Genomic DNA, 15,385 nt, shown 5'->3' with positions numbered 1-15,385 from the left:
ATAATTTAAACAAAAACTTGCAGCGGATATTCAAGCCCTGAGTCCCGGCCTGCTCGGTCTTGCTGCATCCAAAACGTTTTGTGTGCTGCTTAACCAAATGGCTGTGCTGCGATAGGAGGAAGAGAGTCAAAGGTTTCTTCTGACATTTTGTTGTTGTTTTGATTAAGCCTAGTCCAAAAATCTTGCACCGTGCACTAGCTATAGCCTAAATTCTGTTCAGTTTTGAAATTTGAGAGCGTGGAGATTAGCAAGGAGGAACCGGAGGTCAACTTGATAGCTTGCTATTCTTATTTGATTTGATTTTAAACGATATGTTTTCTTTCCATTATTGTATTTCAGAGTAATTCACTCTTCAATTAGCCGGATTCAAGTAACTTACAATGTGGTGCTGAAACATGAGCAGTAGCAGATGCAGCAGACACAATACCCCATAATGAAACACAAAAAAAAATGTTTTTATATGTTTACACATTTATTCAAAATAAAAACCAGAAATACCTTATTTACATAAGTATTCAGACCCTTTGCTATGAGACTTGAAATTGAGCTCAGGTGCATCCTGTTTCCATTGATCATCCTTGAGATGTTTTTACACTTATTGGAGTCTACCTGTTGTAAATTCATTGATTGAATGATTTGGAAAAGCACACACCTGTCTATATAAGGTCCCACAGTTGAGAGTGCCTGTCAGAGCATAAACCAACCATGAGGTCAAAGGAATTGTCCGTAGAGCTCCAAGACAGGATTGTGTGGAGGCACAGATCTGGGGAAAAGTACCAAAAATGTCTGCAGCATTGAAAGTCCCAAAGAACACAGTGGCCTCCATCATTCTTAAATGGAGAAGTTTGGAACCACCAAGACTTTTCCTAGAGCTGGCCACCCGGCCAAACTGAGCAATTGGAGGAGAAGGGCCTTGTTCAGGGAGGTGACTAAGAACCCAATGGTCACTATGACAGAGCTCCAAAGTTGTTCTGTGGAGATGGGAGAACCTTCCAGAAGGACAACCATCTCTACAGCACTCCATCAATCAGGCATTTATGGTAGAGTGGCCAGACTGATGCCCTCCTCAGTAAAAGGCACATGACAGCCCGCTTGGAGTTTGCCAAAAGGTACCTAAAGGACTCCAGACCATGAGACACAAGATTCTCTGGTCTGTTGAAACCAAGATTGAACTCTTTGGCCTTATGCCAAGGGTCACTCTGGAGGAAACCTGGCACCGCTCATCACCTGGCCAATACCATCCCTAAGGTGAAGCATGGTGGTGGCAGCAATATGCTGTGGGGATATTTTTTCAGCGGCAGGGAGACTAGTCAGGATCGATGGAAAGATGAACGGAGCAAAGTACAGAAAGAAACTTGATGAAAACCTGCTCCAGTGTGCTCAGGACCTTAGACTGGGGTGAAGCTTCACCTTCCAACAGGACAATGACCTAAGCACACAGCCAAGACAACGTAGGAGTGGCTTCGGGTCAAGTCTCTGAGTGTCCTTGACTGGCCCAGCCAGAGCCCGGACATGAACCCAATCGATCGAACATCTCTGGAGACCTGAAAAAAGCTTTGCAGCGACGCTCCCCCTCCAACTTGACAGAGCTTGAGAGGATCTGCAGAGAAAAATGAGAGAAACTCCCCAAATACAGGTGTGCTAAGCTTGTAGCGTCATACCCAAGAAGACTCAATACGGAAGTGGTCAGATGCTACGCTACAGGACTGTTTTGCTAGCACAGACTGGAATATGCTTCAGGATTTATCCAATGGCATTGAGGAGTATACCACCTCAGTTCGTCAATAACTGCATCGACGGGCGTCGTCCCCACAGCGACCGTACGTACGTACGTATCCCAACCAGAAGCCATGGATACAGGCAACATCCGCACCAAGCTAAAGGCTATAGCTTGCCGCTTTCAAGAGCGGGACACTAATCCGGATGTTTATAAGAAAACCTGCTATGCCCTCAGACGTACCATCAAACAGGCAAAGCGTCAATACAGGACTAAGATTGAATTCTACTACAACTGTCAGGGAGGTGACTAAGAACCCAATGGTCACTATGACAGAGCTCCAAAGTTGTTCTGTGGAGATGGGAGAACCTTCCAGAAGGACAACCATCTCTACAGCACTCCATCAATCAGGCATTTATGGTAGAGTGGCCAGACTGATGCCCTCCTCAGTAAAAGGCACATGACAGCCCGCTTGGAGTTTGCCAAAAGGTACCTAAAGGACTCCCAGACCATGAGACACAAGATTCTCTGGTCTGTTGAAACCAAGATTGAACTCTTTGGCCTYTATGCCAAGRGTCACGTCTGGAGGAAACCTGGCACCGCTCATCACCTGGCCAATACCATCCCTAAGGTGAAGCATGGTGGTGGCAGCATSATGCTGTGGGGATATTTTTCAGCGGCAGGGAGACTAGTCAGGATCGATGGAAAGATGAACGGAGCAAAGTACAGAAAGAAACTTGKTGAAAACCTGCTCCAGTGTGCTCAGGACCTTAGACTGGGGTGAAGCTTCACCTTCCAACAGGACAATGACCCTAAGCACACAGCCAAGACAACGTAGGAGTGGCTTCGGGTCAAGTCTCTGAGTGTCCTTGACTGGCCCAGCCAGAGCCCGGACWTGAACCCAATCGATCGAACATCTCTGGAGAGACCTGAAAAWAGCTTTGCAGCGACGCTCCCCCTCCAACTTGACAGAGCTTGAGAGGATCTGCAGAGAAAAATGAGAGAAACTCCCCAAATACAGGTGTGCTAAGCTTGTAGCGTCATACCCAAGAAGACTCAATACGGAAGTGGTCAGATGCTACGCTACAGGACTGTTTTGCTAGCACAGACTGGAATATGCTTCAGGATTTATCCAATGGCATTGAGGAGTATACCACCTCAGTTCGTCAATAACTGCATCGACGGGCGTCGTCCCCACAGCGACCGTACGTACGTATCCCAACCAGAAGCCATGGATGACAGGCAACATCCGCACCAAGCTAAAGGCTATAGCTGCCGCTTTCAAGGAGCGGGACACTAATCCGGATGTTTATAAGAAAGCCTGCTATGCCCTCAGACGTACCATCAAACAGGCAAAGCGTCAATACAGGACTAAGATTGAATTCTACTACAACGGCTCTGARGCTCGTCGGATTTGGCAGGGCTTGCAAACTATTACAGACTACAAAGGGAAACCCAGCCGCAAGCTGCCCAGTGACGCGAGTCTACCAGACGAGCTAAATGCCTTTTCTGCTCGCTTCYAGGCAAGCAAKACTGAAGCATGCATGAGAGCACCAGCTGTTTGATCACGCTCTCTTTAGCCGATGTGAGCAAGACCTTTAAACAGGTCAACATTCACAAAGCCGCGGGGCCAGACGGATTACCAGGAAGTGTACTCAAAGCATGCGCGGACCAACTGGCGAGTGTCTTCACTGACATTTAGAACCTCTCCCTGACCGAGTCTATAATACCTACATGTTTCATACAGACCACCATAGTCCCTGTGCCCAAGAAAGCGAAGGTAACGTGTCTAAATGATTACCGCCCCAAAGCCATGAAGTGCTTTTAAAGGCTGGTCATGGCTCACATCAACACCATCATACCAGAAACCCTAGARCCACTCCAATTCGCAACAGACCTTTCCCACCTGGACTAAAGAAACACCTATGTGAGAATGCTGTTCTTTGACTACAGCTCAGTGTTCAACACCATAGTGCCCACAAAGCTATTCACTAAGCTAAGGAGCCTGGGACTGAACACCTTTCTCTGCAACTGGATCCTGGACTTCCTGACTGGCTGCCCCCAGGTGGTAAGGGTAGGAAACAACACATCTGCCATGCAGATACTCAACATGGGGGCCCCTCAGGGGTGCGTGCTTAGTCCCCTCCTGTACTCCCTGTTCACCMACGACTGCATGGCCAACCACGACTCCAACACCATCATTAAGTTTGCTGAAGACACAACAGTGGTAGGCCTGATCACCGACAACGATGAGACAGCCTATAGGGAGGAGGTATGAGACCTGGCAGTGTGGTGCCAGGAAAACAACTTCTCCCTCAATATGAACAAGACAAAGGAGTTGATCGTGGACTACAGGAAAAGGAGGTCTGAACAGGCCCCCATTAACATCAATGGGGCTGTAGTGTATCGGGTTGAGAGTTCAAGTTCCTTTCTGTCCACACACCTGACAAGACCATGGTCCAAACACACCAAGAGCAGTTGTGAAAGATGCAGACAAACGACCTTTTCCATCCTGAAAAGTTCTACAATGACCATCGAGAGCATCTCTGACCGCGTTGCACCCTGCCTGATATGCACCTGCTTGGCATCATGACGTAAGGCGCTAAGGGTGTTCTATGGGCCCAGTACACTCACTGGCCAGCTCGCCATCCAGGACCTATTTACTAGGCAGGTGTCAAGGGAGGCCGCTAAGATGGTAAAGAACGGCCAGGTTCACCCAAGTAATACTATTTCTCTCTGCTACCGCACGGCAAGCGGTACGGAGGCAAAAGTCTATGTCCAAAAGGCTCCCTTAACAGCTTCTACCCCAAGCCCGTAGGCGCTGAACAATTACTCAAATCCACCCGTACTATTTAGGTTGACCCCCCCCCCCCCCCCCCTTTTGTTTTTACACTGCTGTACTCGCGTTTGTTAACTATTCATGTCTCTTTACCCCTACCTAAGTTGCTTTGCAAAAGTATTCATCCCCCTTGGTGTTTTTCCTATTTTGTTGCATACAACTGTAATTAAAAATAGTTTTTATTGGATTTCAATGTAATGGACATACACAAAAGGGTCCAAATTGGTGGAATGAAATGAAAAAAATTCTTGTTTAAAAAAAATGGAAAAAATATGGAAAAGTGGTGCGTGCAAGTTTATTCACCCTTTGCTATGAAGCCCCAAATAAGATCTGGTGCAACCAATTACCTTCAGAAGTCACATAATTAGTTAAATAAAGTCAATCTGTGTGCAATCTTAAGTGTCACATGAATCTGTCACATGATCTCAGTAATATACACCCTGTTCGAAAAGCCCAGAGTTACAACACACTAAGCAAGGGGCACCCAACAGCACCACCTGAAGACAAGGAGCTTCTCCAACAGGGTCAGGGACAAAGCTGTTGGAGAAGTACGATCAGGGTTGGGTTGTAAAAAATATGGACAGGATACTCCAGCGGCGATTGGAGTATCTGTCCACAGGACCATTTTAAGCCGTACACTCCACAGAGCTAGGGATTACTGAAGAGTGGCAGAAAATAGGTCATTGCATTAGAGAAAGAAAGAAGCAAACACATGTGAGTAGTTCGCAATAAAAGAGCAATCTCTCGGAGACAATACCACAAGGACATATGAAGCAGAGTTACTCTTGTCAGAGCTTTGACTCCAATTGAGCTACTTCGGCCATGAAAGGAAACGCTATTCTTGGCGCAAACGCAAACACCTCTCATCACCCCGAAACACCATCCCCACAGTGAAGCATGGTGGGGCAGACACGCTGGGATGTTTCTTGCAGGGAACTGGAAACTGTCAGAATTGAAGAAAGATGGAGGCGCAAAGTAAAGGAAATCTTGAGGAAACCTGTTCACCTTCAGGATTGAGACTGGGAGAGGCTTCACCTTCCACAGGACAATGACCCTAAGCAACACTCGAGTGTTTTAAGGGGAAACATTTTAAAAGTACCATGCAGAGTTTCATTAATTTGCAAAACTAGGGACAGTTGTCGTTGCAAACAAGACACAACTATTTGCAGGAGAAATATGACAAGATAGAAACACATAGAGCCTATCTCTCTGTTCCATTCTTAGCCTGAATTCAGTAATTTGTGTGTACTTAAAAAAAGTTTCCTGGAGTGATAGTAAAAATGACATAAAATGTGCATGAACATTTTTTTAAAAGGCAACTGTTTTTCTTATCACTGCAAATACAAATGATAGATTCGTACAATGCTTTTACTATAGAAGGAAGATCTTTCCACCCCTACTCTTTGTCCACATGGTCTGCAAACCCACAACCTTCTGGCTCGCAGCCCACGTTGACACGTAATGCTTACTGAACAAAGAACTTATTCAAAAACTGCGTATCTAAGGCTCTTGTCTGTCCAAGAAGTGAGGGTAAACAGTAGACATGTTCTCTTCTATCCACTTTGTTTGAATTATTATTTTGGGTTTAGGGGAGGGTCACTTGTTTTTTCTTCAAGCTCTCAGGGAGAGTTTAGGTCAAATATGTTTCGCTGAAGGGAGGGCCATCTTTTTGCATTTCAGGGGTCTGATTTTCTCAATGTGACCCTTGTTATAAATAATGTTCACTCCCTTAAACCAACTCCTTGTATACTGTTCAGCAAGAACTAGAACGGTAGAAAAGYGCAGTCAATACCTGGCTGTCAGGTTGGCTCGTGCCCACAACCACACCCTCACCCCCCACTCCCTATGGGCATAATTGTGCTGCTTCTCCATTTCTGTGCCCATAATTGTGCCCATGAGTCTCTGTGTTGTTCTATTACTGTTACTGAGTCACCCCATTAGTACATGCTCTACCAACAACACTTGGGGCATGTGAGTAAGAGGAAATCAACTGTGAACAACCCAAGGGCGAGACGATGAGGCCTGTTTTTATGTGTTTACCCTAAAAAGGTCAATCGTATTTCTATCTTTCACACTTGTCTGATAATGCATAATCATAAGGTTATTTTTAAAAACATGATGGTTGATGGTTTTGTTATGTATCATTAACAATACTCTATGTCTAACCGCACTGAGTATACCAAACCCCTCCCCCTTTTGCCCTCAGAACAGACTCAATTCGTCGGGGCATGGACTCTACAAGGTGTCGAACGTGTTCCACAGTGATGCTGGCCCATGTTGACTTCAATGCTTCCCACAGTTGTGTCAAGTTGGCTGGATGTCCTTTGGGTAGTGGACCATTCTTGATACACACGGGAAACTGTTGAGCGTGAAAAACCCAGCAGCTTTGCAGTTCTTGACACAAACCGGTGCACCTGGCACCTACTAACATACCCCGTTTAAAGGCACTTAAATTCTTTGTCTTGCCCATTCACCCTCTGAATGGCACATACACAATCTATGTCTCAATTGTCTCAAGGTTTAAAAATCCTTCTTTAACCTGTCTCCTCCCCTTCATCTACACTGATTGAAGTGGATTTAACAAGTGACATCACTAAGGGATCATAGCTTTCACCTGGATTCACCTGGTGCGTCTATGTCATGGAAAGAGCAGGTGTTTTAATGTTTTGTACACTCAGTGTATATTTTAAATGTTTAAGAGCATTTGAGGGCCCATGAGATGTAAGCCCCCCCCACACACACACACACACACACACACACACACACCCCTCAGCCCTGTCTCATATGATGAAGTCATCATTGCTGCTGTCACGCAAGCACATGGTGACTGGAAACCTCCTGGAAGAAGCTACACAAACACATATACACACACTCATGGCGGAGGGCTGATTGATGGGTGGTACGATGGCTCTGTCACCAGGGTGCTGATCGCGCTGTGCCCCCTGCCTGCCCAGAGAGAAAGAGGGAGAGAGCGAGAGATAGAYGTATAGAGGCAAAAGAAAAGGGGGGAAAGGGAGACGGAATACATATTTTTCTGTGATTCTCAGTATTAATCTCTGGTTTTCTCTGTGGTGCTATGCAGAGTTAAACAATTTCATACTGTTCTCCATTCTGTTAGAGAGAGAGGGAGGTCCTAGAAGGGAGTCTGGGGGGATGTACTCCCTCACTCCTCCCCTCCCCTCCTCACCTCCCCCTTCTCCCTTTTCCATTTCCTGTCTTTGTCTGCTCCCTCCTTTCTCATCCACCCTCAAATGACCTCAACCCCCCTTCCCCTAGCCTCCCCCTTCCCTTCCCTCCCCTCCCTCAGTCCTAAACCACACTCTCAATGACCCCTCTCTTCTCTTGCCTCCTAAATCATTACAACTCACTTACACACTCTCCTCTCATATATCAACCCACCAACCTCAAATCACTATTTAGTAGTTTTTTTTTGCAACAACCCTACACACACAAACACACACACACACACACACACCAACACACATGCACAGTCCTCCCCTCTGTATGGTTCTCCACGATCTGTGTTGTAGATAGAAGCGCTAACATTTGGGAGGGGGAAGTCGTTCAGTGGCCTAATGACAACTTTCCACATTGGGACTCTGGAATCAACCCAAAGTCCACAGGTCCCATCCTTTTTTATACTTGCTGGCAGTCGACAATGCAATCCTGACAAATGTTACTTTGCTACCCTAACCCCGTAAAGATGCATTCCCCTATACGGTAAGCCTTACAGGTCCCATACCTAACCAAAGTCCACAGGGCCAAATGTGATGGCTGTCAGAAAGCAGATATTAGTGAAAGAGAGCAAGAACAGACAGATACAGAGACAGGAATGTGTTAATGGCCTATATCTTATTCATGCTTCAGATTTCTAAAGAAAGCCATGAGTATCAAACATAGATCTGTGTGCAGGTGGGCATCCACGTGTCCGTTGACATGATGCATGTAATGTCTTGCGTTCATGCTAAAGCCTAATTTATACCTTATCTTCAAAACAGAAACTATTTTCGCATTAACGAACATACAACCATGAAACTTCAACAAGTATTTTGAATAAGTATTCTTGGTCCTAGAGTCATGAAATGTTCAGAGTACATTGAGGGGAGTTACTGCTAAAATTGGCAAAAATGTTGTTACAAGTTTTTCATAAGACAACGACATTATGCAAGTATGCAACTCAATTAACTATGCAAAATGGCGATCCTGCGTGATTGCATAGAGACTCAAATTGTGGGCTGCACATATTTTTGGTCCTCAAGTACTSTTATGGGAATTTTATGAATAATGACTAAATGATGTATACATTTAACGTAGAATTATAACTAACAGAATTATATCCGGTCTGATGAATCATGTTTGTCCATAAGAAAGAGGGACTGTTGGTAGGCAAGGAACTGTGGCAGACAATTTGTGATCACTGTGAAACTGATAACAGGGATGGAAGTCTCCCCACCCAGGGAGGGGAGAGACCTTGGGCTTGTAGTAGATTGTATAACAGGTGGCGGACAATGTATGAGGAGAAGACTTGTGAACTATGTTGCCATTGTATCTGAGAGGAGGAGGAACGTTTATGACGAAATGTGAGGTATATAGACCAATGTACAGGAAATGATAGGCAGAACGTTCCCGTAAATAAACATTTGACTATTGTAGACTGGGCCTCTGTCTGTTTTTATTTCTATCAGTATCCTACAAATCCTGATATAGCAGACTGAGTAATTTAATTTAATTGGTTAAAGAACATGAGAACTTAATTCTCCTAACAAGTACGCAGAACAGCCATTGTAAGTAACTAATTGTGTACTTGCACTGTTTACTTACAGTACATAAGGTATATATTAAGCTTAAGTCTGAAAAGAGCATGGATGTGTTTTTTTCAGGGGATTTGGGGGGGGAAATTATGGGTTCTGAAATGTGTGTTGCGAGGGTTGATGGGTAATGTAGTGTTGTGGGTGTGTTGCAGGGTGATCTATCTACAGGTCAGTATGAATGAAGGACTCTCCTACATCACCAGTTCTGTTCACATCACCACCATCGAATGTGTGAGTACAACGATGTTCAACCACATCAACAAAGGCTCCAAAAATGACAGAATAATAATAATTGTCTGGAACTTCCTGTGTGGGAGCACCCCATGCTTTCAATATACTTTGTATCCCWTATTTACTCAAGTGTTCCCTTTATTTTGGCAGTTACCTGTAGAATGAACGGAGAGGTATCGCTCGAGTCGCAACAAAGTGAAATATAACGTTGCGAATGACACAGTTTCACGTGTACAACATTTAAAGACCTGCATCACTATAATAAGAGCTTTTCCAGATCTAAAGGGATGTATTTGAGTGTTTTCGTGGCCTTTGTTCATGTGTTTTACGGGCTCCCATACTACACAACAAGGATGAAGAAGTGATTTGCTGTTTGGGGTTTCTCAAAAACATGTGAAATCACAAAAAAGGTGACTGGACCCTTCTATAACACACCATTTACATCAAAAATMTAYATTTTGTTGTAAAAAAAGAAAACTTCTTTGGGGTGGCAGGTAGCCTAGTGGTTAGAGCGTTGGGCCAGTAACCAAAAGGTTACAAGATCGAATCCCCAAGGTGAGAATCTGTCGTTCTGCCCCTGAACAAGGCAGTTAACCCAGTGTTCCTAGGCTGTCATTGTAAATAAGAATTTGTTCTTAACTGACTTGCCTAGTTAAATAAATAAAAAATAAGCGCTAAGAAACATTTTGAAAAACAACATTCAGCAACACATATCCTGAAGCAATTCAAAATAATGTTCTTTGGTATAATTTTGCCCTTTTTGTATTTCTGTACTTCCTATAGTTTCCTCCTCTTTTTTCCCTCCGCCTATTCTCCGCTGTCTCCTCTGCTCTCTCTGTCATCAGAGGAGGCTGTGAGTATGTTCTCTCTTTCATCTGTTGATCTGTCTGTAGTCACGCCAGAACTGTACCTTCATCCAGTAAATAGCCCCCCCTTCAATCTTCACTCATCTCAGTCTAACTCCAAACAAGATGCCATATCGGTTTGCAATTACACCTTTGCTCTGTCTCTCTGTGTAGTTTGATGGGACCATCCTGRTGATCTCACTGCTCGTTCTGACACTTTTGTTGGGCCTGCTGTTCATGTGGTGGTTCTGGCCCCTCTGCTGCACCTTGGTAAGACGAGCTCTTGTGTCTTCATTCAGTAGATTCCGGGGTATTACTATGGGATTTGTAGTTATTTGGAGAGTATGGAGAGGGAGGACGTTTTGTTGTGTTTAATGTATCTTCTTCCTGATGTACTTGTTCAATGTGAATGGTTCTCTCTCCAGGTCATCAAAGAGCCCCCACCACCTCCTCCCCCAGAGCCAGTAAGTCACCCACATAGATATTCTAAAATTCCGTTTTCCCGATGTTGCTAGGATGCAAATGTCCATTCTAGTGTTATATTTAATTGTGTGGTCACCCAAGGAACCCCCTCTACATGTCTGACTGGTTACACAGCATACACCTCCACCTCCCATACTCATATTTATACAAATAAAACCTTTCGTTTTTAAACCTCATCTTCTAACGAACTCTTCCCATGTCAGGAGTCTGATGATGAAGATGGTATGCCCAAAATGCGATGGCCCACAGTGGACGCATCCTACTACGGAGGGAGAGGGGTGGGGGGCATCAAACGCATGGAGGTACACCTTCGAGCGCACACGCACGCGCACACTCACACACACACACAACACAACACACCACACACACACACACACACACACACACACACACACAACACCACACACAAATTATAGGCAGTGCCGACCTGTGCGGAAATGGATATCAGATAATATAGAACTGTCTGAAAGGAATTCCTGTCTTTGTGTCGTGTGTGTGTGTGTGTGTGTGTGTGGTGTTGTGTGTGTGTGTTTGTGTGTGTGTGTGTGTGTGTGTGTGTGTGTGTGTGTGGTGTGTGTGTGTGTGTGTGTGTGTGTGTGTAGGTGCGGTGGGGGGATAAAGGCTCTAACAGAAGGAAGGGGCTAAGCTAGACAAGCCTAAGAATGCAGTGGTGAAGATGCCTGAACAGGAGTATGAAGCGTACCAACCCAAACCACGCACACCCAAGCCCTGGAAACCTCCTCAGGACAGGAGGTGGTACACACCTATACAGGTAACACACAAACATAGAACATTGCTAGCTCATTAGCGTTTCAAAACACAATACCCCATAATGACAAAGCGAAAACTTTTTMGGYGAATGTTTTGCAAATCTATTACAAATAWWATACAGAAATACCTTATTTACATAAGTATTCAGACCCTTTGATATGAGAGTCGAAATTGAGCTCAGGTGCATCCTGTGTCCCTTCATCAGTGGTTGAATACTTATTGACAAAGTACGTTTCTGAAAATTTCGGGAAAAACAAATGTCATCATTATACAAAGACACTTTATTTATCCCTTAAAACAAGTGTAATGTAACTAAATGTAATCAACAATGTAATCTACGTAATCCCCAAAAGTAATTATTTATCATGAGAGAGCCATAAACAATAACTAGAAATGCTGCATACTCCAAGAAAGGTTCAAATCTAACCTGTCTGGTTAAAATAGTTATACATTGTTGAGGTGTAGTCACTTTTGAGGACACAATCTCAAGTATACAGTACAAATATGATCAAAAATATGAAAATATGAAATATTTTATGATGTATTTCCTATTCAATTAAACTGTATGAATGAGGCTTAAAATGCTTAGACTTATATGCTTTCTAAATATGGTGTACGGTGTTTCCTCCGACACATTGGTGTGGCTGGCTTCCAGGTTAAGTGAGCAGCGTGTCAAGAAGCAGAGCGGCTTGGTGGGGTCGTGTGTCGGAGGACGCACGGCTCTCGACCTTGTTTCCTCCGACACATTGGTGCAGCTGGCTTCTGGGTTAAGTGAGCAGTGTGTCAAGAAGCAGAGCGGCTTGGTGGGGTCGTGTTTTCGGAGGACGCACGGTTCTCGAACTTTGCCTCTCCCGAGTCCATACAGGAGTTGCAGCGATGGGACAAGACTGTAACTACCAATTGGATACCATGAAATTGGGGATAAAAAGGGGTAAAAAAAAAACACGTTGCATGTTTAGTGAATATTTTCTAATGGTCTCTCTTGATCAAAACGTCTGCCCCCATCGCTGTGAACGTCTCACAGAGCTCTACCTTTGCTTCCTGGACATGTTAGGAACTCYCCTTTCATCTCATATTAAACAGAAAGTTTTTTGTTGTTTAAAATCTATCATTTATTTTAGATGAATGGCTATAAATCGATCTCTGAATGTGCTACCATGACAAAACCACTCCCTCCTGCTGTGCTATAATGTCAGGATTGCAGGCATGTGCTTTGTCAGTGGTTGTGATACAGTATATGGTTCAGACAGGAGTTGATGGGCAGTCGAAAGAGTGAATGAAATGGTAGGAGAGACATCCCAGCTGCAAGTGGTTTCAGATTTCACATCCTACATCACAAAGGCTCAGAAAATATACTACTGTGTCCGGGGGAAACAGGGCTATCGCTTAATGCAAGCTATTTGGTACCAGAACCACGCACGTCCCCTAAACAGGGGACTTTACCTCTAAGAGGTTTTAAYTCTTTATGCAACTTGAATTCTCATGTGAAGGGTTAGACATGCTACACAGCAGCCGGCTTTCTTCAGCTTCAGATCTGAACATCAAACAGAAGTCGTCATACCTACTGGAAAAGTCATATGCTTTACCTTCTTCATATACAGTACCTTATGTCATATGGTATCTTGGTCTGCATGGTTGGCGCTGGTTAGAATAGCCAGTAGAATGTTCCGTATTGAACATTTTGTTAGAGGGTATCTGTCTGCTGGTTCCACACACTCTGTTTCTGCTTCTGACCTTATGACACTTTCAAGCCACTGGCATCATATCTTATCCCCCTCACTTATCTTACTCCTTTATGTTGCAATGCTGGTGGCCTCTTGATCCATATCTACTCATCTCTTTTTCTCCGGGCTTTTTATCAAGCCTGACATACTTATCCATTCATCTTTCCTTCCTACTACAGCTTCCTTTCTGTTGCAAATCTAGCCTCTGACAATTTAAACTAGCATAAAAAATAAAAAAAACTTTTAGATAGCTGCATGAGTCAAACACACAAGGAACTTTATACATTTTTTTAGTTAGGGGTTCAAGCATTAAAGTTGCAAGAAACTATGGCTTTTTCATTTTGTGACAAAACTTAATTATATTACCTCAACATCAAATTTGGTGTTGATCGGTCAAGCTGTTCCGGAGAAAAATAAGTTTAAAGACCTGTGTTGATTYACAGTTTGCTGGTYCAATCAGAGGGCCGAGTYTTCGTTTCACTAGTCGATGTTGCACGTTTTTTGCGAGYGCGATACTGCAGCTACTCTCTTTGGCTGTGTGGAGAGTTTAGTTTAGAAGGATCCCCATTAGCTACTGCACATGCAGCAGCTACTCTTCCTGGGGTCCACATAAAACGTACAAATGCATGACAAAGTACAGAACAGTTATATACAAGGACATTAAATTCCCCCAAATAAAAAATATATGTACTGTATGTATATTGGATAGACACCAAGACACAACAAAAATACTATTTACACATTATTCATACATACATATTCAAATTGTTATATACAGTTAAATTTGATKTTTCAAAAGAAGAGATGCGCTGTGATATAATATGTTATTTTATCTGTTTTCTAAAGCTAAACTTGCTTTTTGCATGATTAACCTCATGGGGCGAAGCATTAAACAATGACATTGTTCTATAKATAACTGAGCGATGCATTAAATCCCAGCTTTGATGCACCTGTACTGACCTCGCCTTCTGGATGGTAGCGGGGTGAACAGGCAGTGGCTCGGGTGGTTATTGTCCTTAACAATCTTTTTGGCCTTCCTGTGACATAGGGTGCTGTAGGTGTCCTGGAGGGCAGGTACTTTGCCCCCGGTGATGCATTGTGCAGACCACACCACCGTCTGGAGAGCCCTGCGGTTGTGGGCGGTGCAGTTGCCGTACCAGGCGCTGATACAGCCCGACAGGATGCTCTCAATTGTGCATCTGTAAAAGTTTGTGAGGGTTTTAGGTGACAAGCCAAATTTCTTCAGCCTCCTGAGGTTGAAGAGGGGCTGTTGCGCCTTCTTCGCCACACTGTCCATTCACACTGGACCATTTCAGTTTGTCCATGATGTGTATGCCAAGGAACTTAAAACCTTCCACCTTCTCCTCTGCGGTCCCGTCGATGTGGATATGTGCGTGCCCCCTCTGCTGTCCACGATCAACTCCTTTGTTTTGTCGACATTGAGTAAGAGCTTATTTTCCTGGCACCACACTCCCAGGGCCCTCACCTCCTCTCTGTAGGCTGTCTCGTCATTGTTGGTGATCAAGCCTACTACTGTTGTGTCATCTGCCAAATTGATGATCAAGTTGGAAGCGTGCATGGCCACGCAGTCATTGGTGAACAGGGAGTACAGGAGGGGGCTGAGCACGCACCCTTGTGGGGCCCCACTGTTGAGGATCTACCTTCACCACCTGGGGCGGCCCGTCAGGAAGTCCAGAACCCAAATGCACAGCGCGTGGTTGAGACCCATGGCCTCAGGCTTAATGATGAGCTGGATGGTACTATGGTGTTGAATGTTGAGCTGTAGTCAATGAACAGCATTCTTACATAGGTATTCCTCTTGTCCAGATGGGATAGGGCAGTGTGCAGTGTGATGGCGATTGCATTGTCTGTGGACCTATTGGGACGGTAGGTCTCTCAAAGCACTTCATGATGACAGAAATGAGTACTATGTGGCGATAGTCATTGAGTTCAGTTACTGCCTT

The 15,385-nt window shown here is 44.4% G+C and overlaps 1 pseudogene; it reads left to right on the top strand.

Moving 5' to 3' along the window:
* LOC111951893 (anthrax toxin receptor 1-like) overlaps positions 1-15,385 on the top strand; it is a 59,958-nt pseudogene that overhangs the window by 22,089 nt on the left and 22,484 nt on the right.

The sequence above is a fragment of the Salvelinus sp. IW2-2015 genome, linkage group LG25, assembly GCF_002910315.2.
Source record: "Salvelinus sp. IW2-2015 linkage group LG25, ASM291031v2, whole genome shotgun sequence".
Lineage (NCBI taxonomy): Eukaryota > Metazoa > Chordata > Actinopteri > Salmoniformes > Salmonidae > Salvelinus > Salvelinus sp. IW2-2015.
Note: the sequence above shows the minus strand (reverse complement) of the source record. Positions and strands in the feature narration are given on the sequence as shown.